The sequence below is a fragment of the Pezoporus occidentalis genome, unplaced genomic scaffold (genome assembly GCF_034315485.1).
Source record: "Pezoporus occidentalis ecotype Australia unplaced genomic scaffold, CSIRO_AGI_Poc_V1 ctg15, whole genome shotgun sequence".
NCBI classification, from domain to species: Eukaryota; Metazoa; Chordata; class Aves; order Psittaciformes; family Psittacidae; genus Pezoporus; species Pezoporus occidentalis.
The window spans coordinates 7,361,559-7,383,282 of NW_026913316.1; the positions used below are offsets into that span (position 1 = coordinate 7,361,559).

The 21,724-nt window shown below is 36.7% G+C and overlaps 1 long non-coding RNA gene across 2 annotated transcripts; it reads right to left on the bottom strand.

Moving 5' to 3' along the window:
- Positions 1-17,663: 17,663 nt before the first annotated feature.
- Positions 17,664-21,430, bottom strand: LOC134159641 (uncharacterized). Of its 2 annotated transcripts, none has more exons than XR_009963229.1 (2): positions 21,208-21,430; positions 17,664-18,852 (listed from the first exon to the last, which is right to left on the bottom strand). It is a non-coding gene; the product is annotated as an uncharacterized LOC134159641 (long non-coding RNA). The 2 variants fall into 2 exon arrangements; XR_009963230.1 differs by lacking the exon at positions 21,208-21,430 and adding an exon at positions 18,980-19,017.
- Positions 21,431-21,724: the final 294 nt, after the last annotated feature.

A 21,724-nucleotide genomic window follows, 5' to 3' on the forward strand; every position in this document is an offset into this window, starting at 1 on the left:
ACAATCAGGCTAGGTGCCACTGAAATGATATATTCAGAGCACAGATGTGTTTTCTACACACACACATCCCCCAACACTGCCTCCCCTACCTTTCACCACCCAGCGGTAAGATAAGAGTCCCTTTCATGTCTGACACCAGTCTGGATAGTGAGGACTGGAGTTCAGACTATTCAGACAGAAAAATGTGAAGCAGTATCACCAGACAGAGCAGCATCCAGAGCATTTAATGTCAACAAAGAAAAGTTTTCCAAGGAGTGACAGCAAACACAATAATCATCAAGCAAAGTAACAAGCTTCCCAGCAGTTTTTTTTCCCATGTGCTCAGAAATAGCTTGCCAGGTGCTCTCTGCACAGGTCTACCTCCAAGACTGCCAGCTTTATTCAGGCTACTGGACAAAGCCCTAGAAACAAATCTGCAGGTTCAGATAAACCTCTAGATGTGTCTCAGCATTTTAGTACCTTTTCTAGGTACAAAACACATCACAAAGAAGTTCCTATTAAGCCTGCATGTCTAGAAACTGTCTTTAATTAATCTTTTGCTTGTCTGATTGAAAACAGAAGCAAACACTCCACTCATCAAACGCCATGTTGTTTCAGCAGTCTCCTATTTTGCCTACCAGACCTTCTACTCTTCCTTAACTATAGCTGCTGTTAGTACAGATTTAATACAAAAATAAAGTGATCTCCAGCACTAAAATAATGTTGACATTGGTGAGAAAATTGACAATAAAAACCTGTTTGCTCATCAAATTTAGTTTAGAATAATTTGTCTTTGTTCTGATCCAGCTTCTACTTAGACATGCCAGATGAAGACATCAAGAAACACAGCTGATACTGCCTAAGGGGGATGTCAGAGAAAACCAGCTTCTAAACCAGACCTTTCATAATAGTAGAATTTCCCACTGGAATATTCATTTTTGTTTTTCCTTACACACAGCTATTTAAAGCACAGAATATATTAAAAAGTACTCAGCATAAATAACTCCCCACCACAAGAAACATGTATTTCTTGGAAATCTTTCAGCATTCAGAAAACAGAAGTAAACCAATTTATATAATGCAGCCATTACCAAAGTAATACCTTGGTTCTCCAGGCTGTACTGTGTAAACAAACACACAAGCTTCTCTTGGTTTTCTACTGTGAATTGTAAATAAAATTTTCAATACTTACCTAGACTAGTGTAAAATTAACACAGGTGAAAACCCCACCATCCTATCATCATTAGAGACTACTCTTCTCAAACTGTTGTTAGCTTGGTGGAGGAGCCTATTTATGTTCTTCAAGCTGCATTTGGAGAAGACTAGCTTCATTGACCATAATGGGCCCAGGCACTGTGTCTCACACAGCAGCCTGTGGTAGGAGTTTAAAATCAAGGCACTATGACTATTCCACATTTATGCACATAATAAAAAACAATGTTACTCCACAGCACAGTTCATTTTCATTAACCATGGTAAAGTCCCAGAGTAAGTTTCAAAGAAGCTGAGAAAAAAAGTATGGGCATCTAACACCAAACAAAATTCACTACAGTAAAAGACTAGAAACAAAATTAATTTCTGTAAGTCACTGCCTCAACAGTTTGCTCAGATTCCCCACTTTTAATTGTTGCCTTTCAGCCTGAAATAGTCTTCTAAAAATCTCCTTTTCCCAAGCATGTTCCAGCAGCTTTTTGTTTCTCCAGCCCTGCATCTCCTGAAACTTTACCTCTACATTTACAAAATAAGGCAGTTGTTCAAGTAAATCTACAGTGTGTTTTACCATGACAACAGTATCACACCACAATACCAAAGACTGATAAAATAAGTGTGAGCACTGAGTATCTCTGAAGAGTAACAAGGCCTACCAGTTTGGCTGTAATGATTTCTTGTGCTTGATTAAATTTCAGAGAGACATGGAAATGGTGAAGGACCAGTAGTCCTAGACACTAAACCACTCAATTTAGCTGGCTGATGCTTAGGCATACTCAGTAATTATTACTTATATTAAATAAACAAAACATTTTTTGTTTCTGTACCAAATTCTTGTTTCCCAGCCTTCTCAATTTTTTTTTTTTTTAATTTCACCAGTCACTAGATTTTCTAGCAGCATCTCTCTTTTGGCAATGATAACCTGATAAGAAAATGGCTTTAACAAAAATATCACCTTTACCATTAAATCATCTTGAAATTTCACTTTCTCATTGACAGTTTTATGACTTGAGAAATACATTGCAATATGCTGTTATCATACACCTTCACACAGCATTTCTCCTGTTGCTTGTTCAAATATGAGACATCTTGGTTTGCAGATTTCTGAGAGAGGGAAGGAGAGGACTAGAATTCATTATCAAAACCAAATACAAACCAAACAACCGCACTCCCATCTCACCCAAAATTTCTTTCAAGTTTTCACTTGGGTGATTATTTCCAATAAAGTATCATTTCCATTTAACAAAGGACACGATAAAATAGACATCAGAACAAAGCAATAAAGAGTAGCCAAAGTATCCAATCAGTTGATTTTTCCCTTTTTTTTTTTCTTGGGTTTTTGTTTGTTTGCTCGTTTGTTTTAATAGATAAATGTTGGAAACTTTCCCATTTCCACACCAAAACATTAGCAACTTTCTGAAGAAATTCTGTACTTGAAACCCAACAAAGATGTTTTTACTTGAACATCTTGCCATTGGGACTCAGGGGAATGATGACCAAGGCTTTATTTAGTGCCAGATTCCTAACTGGACTTTGTTGCCCAAGATACAACTCGGATCTCAGATGCTCAAGCTTTTCTGAAACCAATGGAAGAGGAGAGTAAGTTGCAGTGTAACTAAGATCTGAGAACAAAAAAAGAAAGTGTAAAGAGCTTGAAACTTTAATGTCACTCAAAAAATCCAAGATGCAACACTTCAAAGCAGGTATGTATGGTATTCATATAATCTGACCCTTTTCTGTTTTTCCTGATGTTTGTTTTTTTTTAGTTTGACAAGACTAAGACTATTTTTAAGCTTTATACCAGATAGTTCTCCTGCTCTTTTATTGTCCTTGTTATCTGTGGATTGAAGATGTGAGAGAAATGGCCTGTAAAGGCATATGTCCAAAATATGAATGTAAGTACCTACATAAAGGCATTACCTGGCAGAGTAAGGAAATAATGTGCAAGGAATATGTCCTCTTGTGCCTAGATTGTCAGAGTCTTTAAAACACATAGTTTCAGAAAATGGCTGCAAAGGCTTTGGCTTGATGCTATAAAAAGCTTAGAAACAAAGCATTAAATAAAGCTGTAGTGGGAAAAACTGCATGCAAGAAACCTCATAACTGCCAATCATGTATACAGATTTACCCATCACTGCAATACCACTCTAATTCCACCTTTCTCACTCTGCTGTAGAGATGAAAGAACACCGCAAATCTGTCCAGCTTTTGTTTCCGACAAACAAACAGAAGCTTACACTTAATCAGCAGTCCTCTAGCATCTGGGATGGAAACTTTGGTGTAACATTGCCAAAATAGGCTTAAATTAATATTTGATTATCATTTTCAAGCCCAAAGTTTGTAGAAGAGAAAAAAAAAAAAAAAAAAAAAATCCAAAACATTGGAGAAAGAAATAGCTCACATCCCTGTATTGCATATATCTCATTTCATGAAACTACACACAATTTTGGTGTTTTCTTTTTTTCATTGCTGACTGAAGCGTTCCAAAATCTTCAACCATGTCACAACAAAGCCATTTGCTTCAGCCAGCTCCAATGTCCAACTTCACCAAGCTCTACTAGGGCTGGTTGACATTGACATTCCTGTTGTTTCTGCTGATATCTCTGCGACAGAGTATATCTGTAAACACAGAAATGAAATAATTTCCTATAATGAAAGGAACTTGTTAAAACCAACCAAAATCAGTGCGAATATTTTGATATTTGTGATCTGTACATTTCCATAGACACTGAATTTCCCAATGCATTTAATAATGCGTGCTAGAAAACTTGAAATCACTAATAATAAAAATGTTTATGAAGAAACAAACATTATGGAAAACATTCTGTATTGAATTTCCTTTGCACAAAATTTACATGACATTTAATATCATAGCTACATAAAAAACAGTGAGATCAGGTATATCCAGCTTCAACTACCATGCAATATTCAAAATTCAGACTTCTGTGCACATTGGCAAACAAGTAAAAAGATATACCAACAAAGAACATGTACAAAAAGCTCGTCAATTTTTGTCTTTAAACATAATCATGTTAAATCAAAATTTAAAGTACAGCAAAATATTTTCTCTCACATATTTTGTTATGAGAAAGCAGAAAAGCTCAAAGGCTATGTTCAGTTATTCATGATCATTAAAAACAGAATTAACTAGCAAGTTCACAACACGAATGCAATTGTGTCGTGGTTTAAACCCTAGCCAGACAGCTTGTTCACTCACTCCCAGTGAGTGGTGCAGGGCTGGAAGCAATCGAGCCCCCCTGGCCAGGGCTCTCCCCTTCCCTGCTCCCAGAGGGATGGGGAGGAGGATCGAAAGAGTGCAACTCCCATGGGTTGAGACAAGAACAGTCCAGCAACCAATGTACATCACAAATCACCACCGCTACTACCAACGACAGCAATGATAAGAGAAAATAACAAGGGAAGAGAATACAATACCACCGGCCGAGAAACGAGTCTGACCCAGAAGCCCGTGTCCTTCCGGGTAACTCCCAGTTAACCCCCCCCCGGGCATGACGTGCTGTGGTATGGAATACCTCTTTGGCTAGCTTGGGTCAGCTGTCCTGTCTCCACTTTCTCCCAGCCTCCCCTACTCCCTGGCAGAGCATGAGCCTCACAAAGTCCTTGGTCAGGGTAAACATCCCTTAGCAACAACTGAAAACATCGGTATTATCAGCACCGTTCCCAGGCTGAAAGTCAAAACACAGCACTGCACCAGCTACCAAGAAGGAGAAAAATTGACTGCTACTGCTAAACCCAGGACAAATTGTCAAAGCAAAACAGGAAATAAAGCACAAATTGGTGAAATCGAACCCTAACTGTTCTATGATTCTATGATTCTAAGTGCAGGTAAGGCACACATACTTGTTAGAAAGAAGTCACACATACTTGTCATAACTATAAACAGAAGGAAAAAAAACTAAGCCAAACGGGAATAAACTGCTAAGTCAGGCAAACCTTGTGGGTTTAATAAACTTAATGAAGTAAAAACCATCAAAAGTATCCTTGAAAGAATATCAAGCAAGGTTTCATGAAAACAAGGGAGTGGAAGCAAGAAATAATAGCATGATACTTCTTAAATAAAGTTCATTGTGACAGCACAACCTTATTTGAAGTACACTAGTATTTCAAAATGCATAAGTATATGAGATCTTAACAGCACCTTGTTTAGAGCATTTTGAAGATCAGGAGTATGCACCACACAGTACGGAGCTAACATACTAAGTATGTAAACACTAAATTTTCACACTTGCACTTCCTGACAGTTACAGAGATGCTAAGAACTGATAAAACTACTTTGAACAGTGAACATACATATACTTCCTTTACTAAGATGCTTTTCAACTATCTCCCATTTTTCAACCCCCAAAACTGAATTAAGGTTTCAGTGAAGCTTCAAACTATGCTCCTATGAATTTCTCAGCCAAATTTCCTTCACACGATTCTAAAGCTTTCATGGAATTATATAATACATGTTCAGCAAAACAGATTATACAGGTACACTAAATAATCTCATTTTAGTGAGGAGATATATGTTAACGATCTTCTGTCACTGCGTTACCACCAGAGAAAATGCCCTATTCCAGAGGGATAAAAAGAATAAGGGTTCAACACATATATATCATGTGTCGTGGTTTAAACCCAATATCAGTAATGTTACTATTGAGCATAGCTGTGGTAAGGCTATACATATAAGAAGTACAAAATTGAGAACAGTCATGAAGCAGGAGTATTTAATGAGCATTAAAACCAAATAGGGATTACCATGCAAAACCTCACTTTTAGGAGGAATTAACTGTATCCCAGACTCTAAAGACTACATAAAAAAATCATGAAAAGCAGATCAAGAAAGAGTTTTATATATATATAATATAAATATAATATATATATTATAGAACTGATAATATCTATAATATATATATTATATAATATATATAGTATATATTATGATAGAACATATATATATTATATATATATTATCATAGAACTGTATGGACATACTACACTTGACACAACTGCATAACACTATACAGTACTACATAACTATCCCACCCATACAAAGATACAGCACAGCACTGAAGTTTGAAAACTGCTGAGTAACTGTCATGGAAGAGTGTTTATGTTTGTGCAACACAATGGTTAACAGTGAAGGAATATAACACCACTGCTGAAAGTGAGCACAGAATTGTCATTAATTCCAAATGCTGGGTGTTATCACAGACTGAAATTAGCTTGGAAGAATGAAGGATTTGGCTGAAGGTAAAATTCATAGAATAGCACACCATTTGATTGTAAAAGGCTAACATAAGAGGTCAAGAAGCACTTGTATGATAAAAGTGACTCCTAAAACTTTCCCACTGAATACCAGGAAGAAAGGTGTTCTTTTCATGCATGCTGCAACAGCTGCATAATTGTATCATGGCTTACGGTGCTTTTAAACATCAGGTAACAAAACCAAAGGAAAAAGCAAGTTCTCTTAACCAATGGAAGCACCACAGATAATCAACAGTAAGCAGTTTTATACAGAGCAGTTTATAAATATTGACAAACAAAATCAAACTTTAAGCTGTTTTGGAGGAAGGATGGTACACTGCTAAAGCCATTTTACATAAATGACACCAAACCACAGGAACACAGGAAAATTGTGATTTTCAGACACTGCTTTTTCTTCTTACAGAAGATGCATATAGGATTGGTAATGGAAGTAAGGAAGTTAGTAGTGGGTCCTATTCTGATGGATGGTTTTGCTGGGCTCAAAACAGACAGAACTGAAGTTTAACAACCTGTGATCTACAAGAGATTAAACAAAATTATCCTTCTGCCCCCAAAGCATATTGAACTGGATTATTGTCTATGTTATTGAATTTCCCCTCTGTATAGGTGCAGAATTCTGTGGGGTTTGGATTACAAGATCACACTCTCTTTCTAAAGAAGACAAGTGAGTAATAAAGTCCACAGGACCTCCTATACAATCTCTTGTAAGTGTAGAAAAGTTTCCTGCAAGTGCAAAATAAGCTAATTTTACAAATTCTTAGGAACACTTAAATATGATGTCAACAGCAAAAGTCATGCAACAAATTATTTTGCTATTTCAAAATCAGCATGAGTAAATTAAATTGATTCTATCATCACAGAAAATAAACTTGGGAACAGAGAGCTACATCTCTTACTCATAATGCTTGCAGTTATCTGATCAAAGAATAATCCCTGAACTGTTTCCATTTGAGATTTTTTTCTTTTTGCAAGTCATCAAGATTCACTGCAGTAGACATGGCAAAATACATCACTATGGTTTTTCAAGTTCACAAGGGACTACTCATGAAGAATGCAGGAAAAATGTAATATCCTCCTTTTCTCTAGGATTCCAACATCTCCTCGCCATGTAACTTCAACATAGCCCTAGTTAAAAACATCCTTTTGAAAAATAGTAGTTAACATCTACTAAAGGATTGTAATGACAACCTTGCAGAAGACTTTGATGTCTTCAGTAGACCATAAGTGCTCTATTCATGCTTACAATTTGGGAGTAACCTGTACATTAGCCTGCATAGCTTGAGAAACCTGTATGTTAGCATGAGTAGCTGCTGTAAGGGAATCTGTCAGAGTGCCCCGTGCCAGCCTGTGCCGCACACTGACAGATGTTACAAAGAGGTTACATCCAGTCTCTCAGAAGCAACATGATTCTGGTAGCTGTAACAAAATAAAAGGCACAAGGGTATGTGAGGGAGGAAGAACCTCTTCATTACCACGATCTGTGCAGAATGCTGTGGGAAAGTCCATACATGATCTGCCTGATGCTACATGAAACCGCAGTTCCCAGCATCTGAATGGACATAAGATTTACTTGCTATTGTGCTCCATTTTTTACTCTATCTTATTAAAACAACTGATTACTCCATTTATTGTCAGTTCTTCTTTACAGAGTTACAGAAAAATCCTGCACCACTTCTCTCTTCCTTGCATTTTCTACCTCCTCCTGGTGTAGAATAAGAACATAAACATTATCCACATACAGAAGTTCTAAAATAAAACATTTTTAAATTTGTTTGTTCTAAAAAACAAACATCCTATGACTACTCAGGCCTCAGTAAAACAGAATACAATAGCAACAAACCTTTTGCTTATCCATACAAACCTGGTTAAACTGAACTCTGCACAGACCCTGGTGCATATATGTATCTAATAACAGTTTAAGAATATACCCCTTCTGACTGTCCGGTATATTCCTCTGCCAGAGGTCATTGCTTCCTAACAAGATTGATGGAAGTGCTGATTACCCTGGGGAACATAACTTCTAAGAGAAGACTAGGGTAGCATTAACAGTTGTAGAAGCATCCCAAACTACTGTAATATTTTTACTTTAGGGTACATAAATCACAGCCCCAAGAGATGCAGCTACTATAATATCTTTTATTTATTTTAAACAATATTGTAAAATAAATGGGGATATGCTACCCACAGCTGAGTTTGTCAAATTGCTCATAAAGCTAAGTAATGTTATTGCTTTAACTCTCCAGGAACATGGAAAACACAAACTGGCAGAAGTAATTGTAGCAGAGAGAAACATGATCATATTTTTTTAAACAGCCTGAGGGCTTTATCAATCACTCAACTTCCTTTAAATTTTAAAACTACAAGAAACCAGTAAAAGCAATGGTACGTTGTTTGTTCTAAGTCCTATATTTGTACATAACTTTAGCACTGACTATACTGAAGTTGATTTTTTCCTATTGTTATTTGTAAAAAGCCACTAACATCATAATTAGAGCCCTTTAAATAGATAAATAGCCACCAATTCCAGTAACCCATAAGTCCACTTTTTGATTTCTAGACAAAGGTTTCCCCAAAACTTCTAAATTTGTGACTGTCCATGTAATTTCAGTGAGAATGCTGCTTCATTTGAAGAAACTTGAGTAGAGATATGTGTTGCTTTGGTTAGTTTGTATGCATTCACCACACACTAAAAATAATAGCAATTAAAAAAGGCAAAATAGAAACCAGGTACAATATACAGCAAAGGTTTTCCAAAATGTCAAAGTTCACCTCCAACACCTTTCCCTTTTCATAACTGCTGCAGGGTTGTGCCACCCAAGAACCAAAGACTTTTTGTCAAAGCCACCTTTTTCCTCACATTACAGAGCCACTTGGTAAATACAAAACTAAGGCAGGAAAAGGTGGGCCTTCGAAACAGAAACTGCAAACCTGGCTAAATACAAATAATGAGTATGAATACACAAACATCAGCATCTTAGAAGAGGAAACAGAGCCTAAACTTTCCCTTACTATTTAGTGAGAAGCCAGGAAGTGGGTTGGGGATGGAAGGATCTCTCAGTTCATTTCAACTGTATGAGGGCAAGTAGTAGCTACTTGTTTCAGTATGGCTAGCAAAATGCTACCTGGCTCTCTTCATACAGAAGGTGCTCCTGAGCTGCTCATGTGTTAGCATAATTTCCAGTGCTGTGTTATAAGACTGTGAAACTTCAGGTCAGGAGTGAAGGATAAGCACCTCAGACATCTGTGCAGTGGAGGCAGGGCAAAAAGCTGGGGCTAGATGCCCTACCCACTATCCCCATCTAAGTTTTTCCCACGCCTTAGCCAGAGCCACTACTATGTCAGTGATTTTTCACCTTTTTTTCCTCCTTTTTTTTGTTTTTTTTTCAATTAATAATCTGAAGTTTGGTTGAAAAACAGGCTTTCAGCAAGAAAAACATAGGTCTAGATTTCTAAAAAAAAATTCTTTTTACAGAATTCAATTGAGTGCTTTTATGGGACTGTTCAGAAAACTGTCAGTTTCCTATTTCCCCATTGACACACTGGCTTGTGTGATTTGTCACAAGGGTTATCTCTGTCACATTATGTGACACAATACAAAGCAACTCAGAAAATGTGATGTGACAAGCCAACTAATGCACTGTGCCAACAGGGAAATTTAAAAGCAGTACATATCTTAAAACTGAGTTGACTTTTTTCTGGCCTCCTCCATGCTTCTTATCCCTTAAGCCCAAATGGTTTCGCCTGTAAAATGGTGAGGGTCAGCTTTTCATTAGCTACATTTAAGCAGCAAATTCTCCTTTTAGCATTGTCTGTGACAAATAAGTATTTTCTTATAAGCCAGAGTACAAGCAAGTGATTCGTATTTAGTGCAGCCCATTGTCTGAAATCACATGTGCATGTGGACTCCTCCTGAAGTGGGTAAGGCTACCAAGAAAAAGCAATGTTCAGAGAAGATTTATGAATGAAATTGCAGCGTGCAAGCAGTCATCAAACAACAAAGTGACATAGAGAAAACTGCAGCACCCATGGGCATTTAATACCATTAAACCAAAGATGCATCCAAACAAGAAGCTTTTTCTTCTTGAAAAAGCTTTCAATAAATTGAAAAGAGTTTCATGCAGACACATGCACTGTTCCACACATCCATGGAGCCAGTTTAAAATGGGCCAGCCACCAGAAATTTAAGTGCATACTTGAAAGTGAGGGTGCCACTTGAAGGCTTCCAAAACAATACATAAGTATCTCAATGCTACAATGTACTGTTGTATTACTATTAAGCTTTTTGATGTCCACTCTGTTTTGATGTCCACTCTGCTTGGGCAGTGTTTTTCAATAGTAGTAAATAATTTTTCAGGTTTATTTAGAATTACAGTACTACTGTGGTGTCTTTGTGTCCCTCCTTCTTCACACCATTCTCTTGGTTCTGGCATGTAAAGAGAAAAAAAATAAATTAAACATTCTCTGTCGGTATTTGTGAACATTTCTGGAGTCAGAGAAGAACCTATTTTCCCAAAATGTAAACTCGGAGGTTAGTTTATAGTAACAGTATATTTGGAGACTATGTTCTGTTTTCACATGACTTCTTTTATACTGTTATGACATTAGGCAATAAGAATAAACCTAGGATAGATACTAGATTTAAATATGAAAGTAAAAACATCCTTAGAGCAACTTCAATTAAATTTAAGGATTACACGTAAGTATTGACAAAACCTGAATTTTAGGCAAGCATTTAATAAAGATTAAAGAAGAAATTCTTAAAACATTTGGATGATCAGCTGGAAATTTTAGAGTTATTGTACCTTAATAAGCACAATATGGGTAATAGTCTATTCATAATGGAAACTATGGATTTTTAAGAAATCCAAAAAATATCAAAAATACAGGAATCCATGTGCTGTCTGACTTTTAAATTCAATTTGCTCAGTATCACTTTATATTAAGTAGGTTACATGCAGGCTACCTCATAATAATGCCATCACTTTCCTCTTTTAACAAGCAGTAAAAACTCCGTATACTTAGGGGGCATATGCAGAACATAACATTCTAATCACTTTTACTCTGCAGATTTAATGGGTATAATCAAAAGATCATAGTTAAAAAAACTCAAATCCCAAAGCAATGTCTTGATTGAAGCAATTTTAACCTATAATGCAATAAAATCAGCTTTAATAGTTTATGTGAAAAGAATTAAGCAACGCAGAATATCAATGTACAGTATATTTTAGGACTTTCCACTTAGAAACATATTATGCTTTTTTTTCTTTCTTACTGCAGCCCTCATAATGCTCCTTTAAAATAGAACTCATTAATATTTATATAAAGATTTCCAGATTTTCATATGGAAACTTCTGCAGAGGTGGAAAATATCATCATTGTTTTGCTTATTTTAGAGATGGCAGATTTTAATAACGTGGTAGAAATCATAGTGGAAACTCAGTAACAGCAGCCTTGTCACCACAAGGCTGTTCAACACCATAGGGCTGGATTCCACCTATACATGCTATGCTCACAAACAGAGCACAGGTAGCCAAGCTGGATATACATGCAGAGCTCAGGGAGTAAAAAAAAAACAACAAACCACTGGGACTCCTAAGTCTGGATAGGAGAAGCCTGAGGGAGGGTAGGATCACAGTTTACAAAGCCACAAAAGTGATACATAGATGAACTGCCATTCATCATATCTTGCAATACAAATATGAAGTGGCCACTTGATGAAACTAGTGAGAGTTCATGCAAAACAGATAAAGTGCTTCTTCAGACCGCAACCAGAGAACTTGTAGACTTTCCTGTCACAGGGGGCTGTGGAGGCAGATAATATTCCCAGATTTAAAGACAGGCTAGATAAATTCAGGCTGCATGAATGGTGGGTACTAAAAGTACTGGGAAAGGATTCACCCTCTAACAAGTCCAGTATAGCTGTAGGTCCTGGAAAAGTATAAGGACAAAGGACCAGAGGACACATATAAGAACACAAGCCCTCCCTAACCCCCATCTCTCACTGTAACCCCACTGGAGATGGAGTATGAGGACTGACATCTGCCACTCTGAGATGGGAGGGTATTTCTTACACTTTCCTGTCATCAACTGAGACATTTGTCAAAGAGCAAATAATTCTCCTTTTCAACAGCATGCCTTTCTGACCACTATGGCACCTGATATAGGAATACCATTGACCTTCTTTTCACAAAGAAAAAGAACAAAATATGGCAGCATGCATGATGATTTCATAGAAACGCTCTAATATACACTAGATGTGTTTGTTTTGCTTGCCTTACCTTAGAGGTCTGAGCTGGTTTCACTGGAAAAGATATTTACATCGGCAGCAATGTTTGTGGTTAGAAATAAGAAGTGCTACTATAAAAAAAAAAAATGAGGAAGAATCTTAAATCATCCTGTAAAAGAAACAAATCTTTCCTCACAAAGAAGGTGGCCTTCATGATGATGGTCTCTGACCTTGTAGCAATTCATTTTGCACACACTGACCTTTGCAGAACTGCACAAGCAATGTGAAAACATCTTGTTTTCTGCCCTAGCCAAGTTAGTGTTCTGAAAACACAATTCAAGGTTACTGTAATTCAAATCTCTTCCACTGGCTTTGTATTAGGTCGATAATTCTGCAGTCAGTTATATCATGAACCTTGTTAAACTGCACTAAAAGTGTGACTGAGGTTACACCCTACATGAAGAACAACCACAAAAATGATACTTAAAAGACACACTGAGACTTTATTTGGAAGTGAAATTACTTATTCCATAGAACAATAACAATCTTTCTTTCAGAGTAATCAGTGAAAGATGCACCTCATGTCAAATCCCTTTCATTTTTATACACTTATTTCCCTCAAAGGCAAATGTTTGGCATGAAAGGACAAGCATGACTTCAGTAATTATAATAAAAACTTGACTAGCAATTACTTTGAGTTTATACCATAAATAAAATATAAATATAGGAGATCTGAGACAAGCTTAACAAATGCTTAGAATCTGTTGCATTTACAAGTAGGATTAGGGTGGGTTTTTTTGCTTCAAGTAAAGTACATAGAGCATGTATTCTAGCACTGCATCATTTGCAGTAAACACCACATACACCACACAGTGTTTGCACGCAGGTTTTGCCGTTCCAGTTCCGACAACCAATCTTCTGTATTGCCATGTACAGTATGGTGAAAAGGATTAACAACTCAATTCAGAAGTGGGGTTTTTTCTGTAATAAGGGGACTACAGTGTTTCATACTCTTACAATTAAAGCAAGCAGTACTAAATGGCAAATTTTAAAACTAAAATAAGAAATATTGAATGGTAAACTTCACAAATTATCAATTTTAAAGTGAAGGAAAAAAAAGGATAACCAAAATTTATCACACTTTTCTAATAAAATGCTTTTGAAGTTGTTCATCTGCTTATCCACACATGTATAGAACTTACTAGGGAAGCTAAAGCAGCCAGACGTGTTGTTTTGCAAGTTATCAGATTGTATAGAAATTTCTAAGATTTGGCAAAATGAACTGATTCTGCTGTACCATACAGCTCAGCAGAGATAAATATCATTAATGACCCATTAATCTCTCTTCTTTCGTATAGGTGAAGTTTTCAGTAGACATTATTTACGCCACAGGACAATAAGACTTCTCTGAGAAGTAGTTAGCAAGGAAGCAGGTAGATGCATATCTAATGCTAACAGTGGCTGTGTCGGTAGCATAGCACTGATTCACTTACCATCCTCATTCCCAGAAGCACCATCAATACTCTGACTGACTACTTCAGAAGCTTCCTCAAAATAGCTTCATTGAAAAATGCTGTCTGACATAAACTCCCATTTATTTTTTACATCAAAGTGGCAGTTTAATTAACAATTGCTTCTGGTAGAAGTTTGATCTTAAAACCAGCTGTAATTGGTTTGTGTGAAAACCTTTAGGTAGTGGAGGGGCTACAGGAGTTGCTTCTGTGAGAAGATTCCAGAAGCTTCCCCTGTGTCTGATAGAGCCAATGCCAGCAAGGTCCAAGATGGACCTGCCACTGTCCAAGGCCGAGCCCATCAGCACTGATGGAAGCACTGTTGGAATAACATTGTAAAGAAGGGTGGAAAGCCCACGCTGGAGCAGGCTTCTGGCAGGACCTCCATGGAGAGAGGAGCTCACTCTGGAGCAGGTTTGCTCCAAGAGTTAAAAAGCCTGGCCTTCTAGGGATGTCTACCCTGATAATTTTAAGCATTATTTGTTGATGTTTTTATTTAATTTCTGTCATAATACGATTAGTAAAAAGTAAAATTATATATGCAGAAATAATGGTCATAATTGCTAATATTCCTTAATACTGAAAGTAAGGGAGACCAAATGGAATGATGAATGCTATACAATTGAAAAAAAAAGTAGAAAAATCTGACAGACTTTGTCTTTAAAGCTCAAAGAACACATCAGGGAACAGTATATTAATCAGATGCTCTCTCTTGAATTAAAAACAGTCACATATGCAAGTCAAATTTGGCAAAGCAGCTTACACTTAATGAAAGAGAGAGTTTGACAATACTGACACATTTTAAGACAACATTTTCAAAATAAGGCATTTCACTCTGAAAAGTCCAAATGTTTCCTTTTTGACACTTTCTTTGTAAAACATTTCAACTTTTCAATAGATATGTCAGCAGGTTGAATTCCTCCCACAATGTTTTTAGAAGTCAGAGTCATAGAGAAAGGAAAATATATTATCCAATCCCTCATCCTATACTCAAATCAAATGCAATAAACACTTAGAGAGAGAATGGAACATGAGGAGAATATAACCCTCAGGTCATAAGTCTTACATTATTACCAAAAATATCAAATCAGAGCCCTGTGGCCTTTTTGTGGAAGTCAATTCTCACTTTTAGAATGTACCTCCTTCCCAAGTTACCACTTCTGCGATTAAAATCTTCTTGTCTTAGTAAACAAGTATAGAAATCTCAAATTATAGGTTGCAGAGAAGAAAGGAAGAAAGTATATTTTTCTTACTATCTTGACAACATATATTGAGGAAAAAAAATTAATAATTAGATTTTGGTTCACCTCCTAAACCAACATACATATCTTAAAAATTGTTTCCCTTTGTTTCTCAAAATAGCTTACACCCATTTTGATTCACACAAAACTGTGCCCCAAACACACTATACATTTTGGGAAATAAAAAAAAATTTAAAAAAAATCCAGAATGCTGTAATAAAGCTGAAAACTCATTTTCAGAAACTTGTAGTAAAAGTCAAAGGAACCCAGAGCTTGGATTAACAAAACTGCCAGAGGCAGCAACAGCAGTGGTAATAGCTCTTTTTACCCCATCAAGCCTGCTGTTTCACTCTGCAGGGACAGGCTAAATACCACCAACAGTAAAACACTGCCAACAGATACTGACAGCAACATATCCTACGACACCTGTGTTGATCATACTCAAAAAACCCCACACAGCATCTACCACACGATTAAAGTTATACAGTGTCACTCTGAAGGCATAGAACATCTGCTCAAAATTAAGCTTTATTAAGGAAAGGAAATATAGGACAAAACTACCCATGCATCAGATTCCTTACCAACAGGAATAAAATTATTTTCAGCTACCAAGACTCCCGTAGTGGAAATACATACAACAAAATGCAAGTTACTGCTCATCACTTCCTAAGCTGATGCTATAACTGTGGTATGAGAATATGGATGTGGAGATGCGTGCAAGTCTCATGGAAAACACAACTTGCAATATTTTCTTCGAATGTGTTCTGTTTGGAGCCAGACTATGTTACTAAAATCTCACTAAAGACATGTCACTTTTGATTTAAGTGACAGGATGTAATCTGATGGAAATGAAATAGAGATCTCACATAAAAGCAAAACACTCCTTAGGAGAATAAATTAACGCAAAAGAGATCATGTTTAGGATTATCCATTCACATCATGGCACAATGAAGGGCAAAGTGTACGAAATGCAGTACAAGTGGATGAAGTGTTCCAGTACATCACCTATTAAGCATTCCTACTGATCTTCAGAAGAGCAGAGAAGTTCAAACAAAACATGGACATACGAATGTTTATATATATTCCAGTTAAACACTGACTCCTCTAATTTACAAATAGATATTGAGATAGAACACAAACGTCACACCTAGGATTTAGAAAGCCTGAAAGAATTTTCTCCTTAAAACCACAGAACTCCTATTATATTCCTGTTAAAAAAAGCATTCAAGTCAAAGCCTCCTTAAGTTAAGGGACCACTACTTGGGTGACATGCTCTAATCAGCATGCTCCAGTTTGCACATTCATGTAATATTGTCTTTCTGATGGGCAGAGATTTCTTAAGACAGATGGCACACTTACTGTTACTCCCGAGAACACATGCTAAAACTACTTTATTTTGCATATGCACAGATGATAGGCCAAGACAGACATTAACAGTTCTCACAAACCTTTGCACAAGAGGAGAAACAAAACACTGAAAAAAGGAGTCCAAGAGGATGTCCACTGAAGGACTATTTCTTCATCTACCACTCAGGTCCAAAATCCCACCAATCTTCACTCAAAACATCACTGACAACCAAAAAAATAATAAATAAATAGGGAGAGCAAAACACTCACCTCAGATGTTAAACAGACTACAGGCGATGTGTGGAACAAAGGACAGAGTTATTTGAAGACTGAAGACTGACTTGCTTATGAGAGAATCATTGGTATGGTAGAAGTTGTGTTGATGACATGGAAAAAAAGTCACCTTTACAAGCCCAATGTCAAAAAATCTCAAGGGATACTGACACATTAAAAAAAAAATAGAAGTCAAATCATCACTTCAGCCTGCACAAAAAAAAAAATTAATAACAAAGGCTCCAGAATTATTATTAGCCTGATTAAGACCCAGATATTCCAGAAAGTAGATGGAAAGATGGCTGCTCCTGTAAATAAGCACCAGCTGTGAAAACCCTAGACTAAACCCAAAAAAATGCAGCTCTGAAGTTGAATGACTCCATATGTTCTGGCATTGGTGGAAGAGTGCAGCAGGTGGCAATAATACAGGTGTTTCATTGTACAGCTTTGAGGGGTTTCTTTGGCAGCTTCAATCAAAGAAGCAACCAGTTGCTTACCCTTACTGATGCCTAAAAAATACAAAGCAGTGATACATGACTAGCAAAGGAAGGCAGAAGGAGCTGACAGTTTAATAAACTGTTCTAATTCACGACAGCGCTACAAACGAATTTTGCATGGCCACCTTTATTAAGAACACTAAAGAACATGTTATTGCCAGGCAACAACCAGCATGGAAAATAATGTGATCATAGCAATACAGGAAAACTGAATACTTCAGTCTTCAGTTAGAAAAATTAATAACTACTATTTGTGGAAACAAAACTCTTCCAATAGAAAAACATAGGTAAATAAATCATACCAGAATTAAACACAAGTACAATAATAGGTCTTGATTGTTGCCAGAGCCTTTACTACTTTCCCATGGATTTTTGTCTCAAGAAAACATTAGCAGCTTTTCTCAAAGTAAAAGAAAATAGGAAAATAAAGTATTAAAAACACTTTTACAAATACCAGCAGAACTCACAAAATGTCATTAAAACATGCACCAACTCTTTAGTATATTTCATTTTCTTATAATCTTTCTTTCTTCTTTCTCTGAAAAAAATCACATTCTATGTCCATACCAGTAACATCACTACCATTAGACAGCAAGTAATGAAAAGCAATTCAGGAAGTATTATACCCACGCATGTTTGTTCATATTATCTATCTATTTTTATACAAATATACATATTTATGCTTTATATCACTGTTGTGTAATGGGAACTATATATGTCTTTGTAATAAGAATGCATTTAAAAGTGGGTAGACACAAGGCTCTAACAGGACCCTCCCTAGGAGTATAAAACTGCACTGGCTTTGAAATAATTGGAATTAGATGGTAACAGAATGACTTAACAAAACTGCCTATAACTGATAGTATTGGTGGAGCTTCCTTTAAAAAGTATGTGAGTTCACAGCAAAAACAGCCCATTGCAGTTGCATCACCTTTTGAAATCAAGTAGCAGAATTGGTCGCTCTAATACTTTATATTGTACGGCTACATATGCAATGACTGATGTATTAAGGGAACTGCATTTCGCTATTTGTTCTAAATTTCTGCTACTGGTATTTCATTGGTCTAGTTATCTCCCCTAAGGGACTTGCTGTTTAATCTCAATGCAGCAGTTTCCCCGCAAAAGTCATTGTGACCAAAAAAGTCACCCCTCAGAGCAGGAGGTTGGTTTGGTGTCAGCCAAGAGTCTCTCCCAGCTTCTGTGCTTCTGTGCCCGTTCTGCTTTCCTCGTATTAAAGCCAAGGTAGCCTCTATTCCCTCCACCATGCAGGCCATTACTTCAGATGATCACCAGCATTCCTATTTCAGAGGAAATTTTGTGAAAAAGCAATTATAACCCATAGCTTGTACTTTCATAGCAATAGGAGAAAGCAGTTGCGTCTACTTTGAAATTCAAAAAACACCAAGTTGTTATGAATGAACACACTATTGAAGTCTTTTCCAGGACATCTGTCTCTTTCTTCTTATTAAAAAAAAAAAAAAAAAAAAAAAAAAAAGAAGAAGGAAAAAAAGAAAGAAAACCAAACAATGCCAATGTTTTAGGCTGAGGTGCCAGCTGTTCCTTATGTTCCAAAAACAATGCCAAACCTGCCACTGTGAGATTTATTACTGAGGTTTTGTGTAAAGTGGCAATTTGTTCCAGGGGCACAATTATTCCTATTAAGTTTTCTTCGTTTTTCTAAATACTCATTTTTAGATGAGGTCACTCTTCTTATCATTACCTGTAGAGACTAGATATTTGGCAGAATTATTCCATATTGTTTATTTTATAAAGCACATATTTATATTTTATAAAGCAAATATTTCTGTAACTGTAGCTATGTTTTCACCTGTGTTAGTTTTTTGAAGGGAGCAGAGCAATTGGCAAAGCCACTGTTTTTAGAGAAAAGCAGTTTGGTTAGGCAAAAGTTCAAGCCGTGTACAGGAGTGCCTCCCACCACAGTAGCAAGGCAAAACCTGTGACTTTGCAAGAAAAAGATCAATTTTCTTCCCATTTCTCCATCTATATCTTCATGAATGACCAGCTCAGAGGTCTTCAAACACACCTTTGACCAATCCCATATCTCACATCCAACTTTGCTTCCTTCATCTCAGTTACAACACAAACATGGTGAGTTCTATGGAGAGTTAATTATCTAATAGCAAGATCTTGGGGCCCTTTCACTATATCTATGTATGTATGTTCCACAGCAACTGTCAAATACATGGAACTAATCCCTAACAAGTCTCAAGTATCTATTCACAAGCAATCTGGTCACTCCATGAGTACATACTCCAAGAACCAGAATCTTATTTAGAGTAATATGAAAACCTACCAAAACTAAAGTTGCTAATTCTGGCTCCTGAATATTTTCACGTGTCCTGCTGTTTTTAAGAAAGCTTCTGTAGCAATTTTTGGTTCTCAAGCTTCTTTCTACTGGACAAATTCATAACATTTCAGGAGTTTCCCAAGTGACCTGTCTTTCTAATTTCCACAATAAACAGCACTGTTTTTTGTGTTTGGTCTGGCTGGGTTGAAGCTAATTTCCTTCAATAGTACCCAATGTGGAGCTGTGTTTTACATTCACAGCCAAAAAAATGTTGATAACACAACAGTGTTCTAGAAGCTGTCTAAAAGCACTTGCACAGCATGAAAGCCACCTCAGTTTTCTACTCTGCCACCTCAAGGGAGTAGGCTAGGGTTAGGCAAGAGGTTGTGAGGGGGCACAGCCAGGACAGCTGACTCAAGTTGATCAAATCAATGGTCCATACCATATAATATCATACTGAGCCATAAAACTGGCAGAGGCCAGTTGTACCAAAGTAGTCTTTGCTCAAAGACTGGCTGGGCACTGGTCTGCCAGCAGGAGGTGGTAAGTGACACCTGGGGTTTGGGTTTTTTTTCCCTTCATTTATTAAATTGTCTTTATCTCAGCCCTTTACCTCTTGCTTTTGCCCATCCTGCTATGGGCAAGTGACTGCATGGGATTTTAACTGCTGGCCAGGGTCAATCCACCCCTTCTCAATTTTCAAACTGAGAGAATTGTTTTTTCCAGAGATCAAACCTGCAAGACTTCATGGAAATAATCAGCTTAACAGACACTAACCTCATAAGTCAGTATTTGTTGGTGTACATTTCTCCGTAAAACACTGGCACAAGCTTAGGGTAAAAAAGCAAACGTTTATTTCAGCAGACACCTGATCCTGATCTGCACAGCTGTCTATGGTAAAAACTCAAACTACTGCTGTGACAGTCAGCAAATAGGCATCAGACCCTGGAATAAGTGGGGATAACACCAGCTCAAATCTTTGGAGGTCCTTCTGCTTAAATCCCAGGTTGTATCTAACCAATTTCAGGAAAGGACTTCTCACCTGAACTCATGACATGCAATGCTGTCACTGAAACAACTCAAGCTAGATAAGGAAACCATTTCAAGACTACCTATGTGAGGCTCTGTGATTAATATTTTCCATATTTGCTGCAGTATATCTCCTCGCTTAAAATGTGAATATCTGAGAAACATTTGCTATGTCATACTTAAAACATCAAAACCATACATAGCATTAGGATGAGTATATCAATATCAATACTATTTTCAACTTAGCATATATTATTCATACAGACTTCACTTCAATAAAAGGGTGACTATTACATGCAGTGCTTACTTTACTTACAATGCTTCCAAGAAAAGGGATCAAAACGGGATATCAGCATGTGTTCTGGAAAAAAAATAAAAAATAAAAGACAGATCCCACAGTTGTCAGGTAAGTCACCATGACTTCTTTCTGGCTTCAGCATCTTTACATTATTTGTTATTTAAAATCAGGTTTTCCATCAGAAACTGCATATTTCTGGGCAGTGAAAATTTCAGGAGCTTTTTGGATTTATAGGCATACACATACCAACAATCATTTGAACAATCTCTTGCAGCAATAGAGCTTGGGGGGGGGGGGGGGTTTGCTTTGTTTTGTTTTTTTTTTAAAAAAGACACACAAAAACATATCACAGGCTGCTTTTTACTTGTATTGTTTTTATAACTCTGTTACTAATTATGAGAAAGACATTTAAGAATACGCTCAATTTTCTTCATCAAACACTAAGCTCTTAGTCTGCTGCAAAATGAAAATGCTTGACAGAAATATATTATTTACTGAATGAGATATCTACAGCATTTGGCATTTATAGATATAT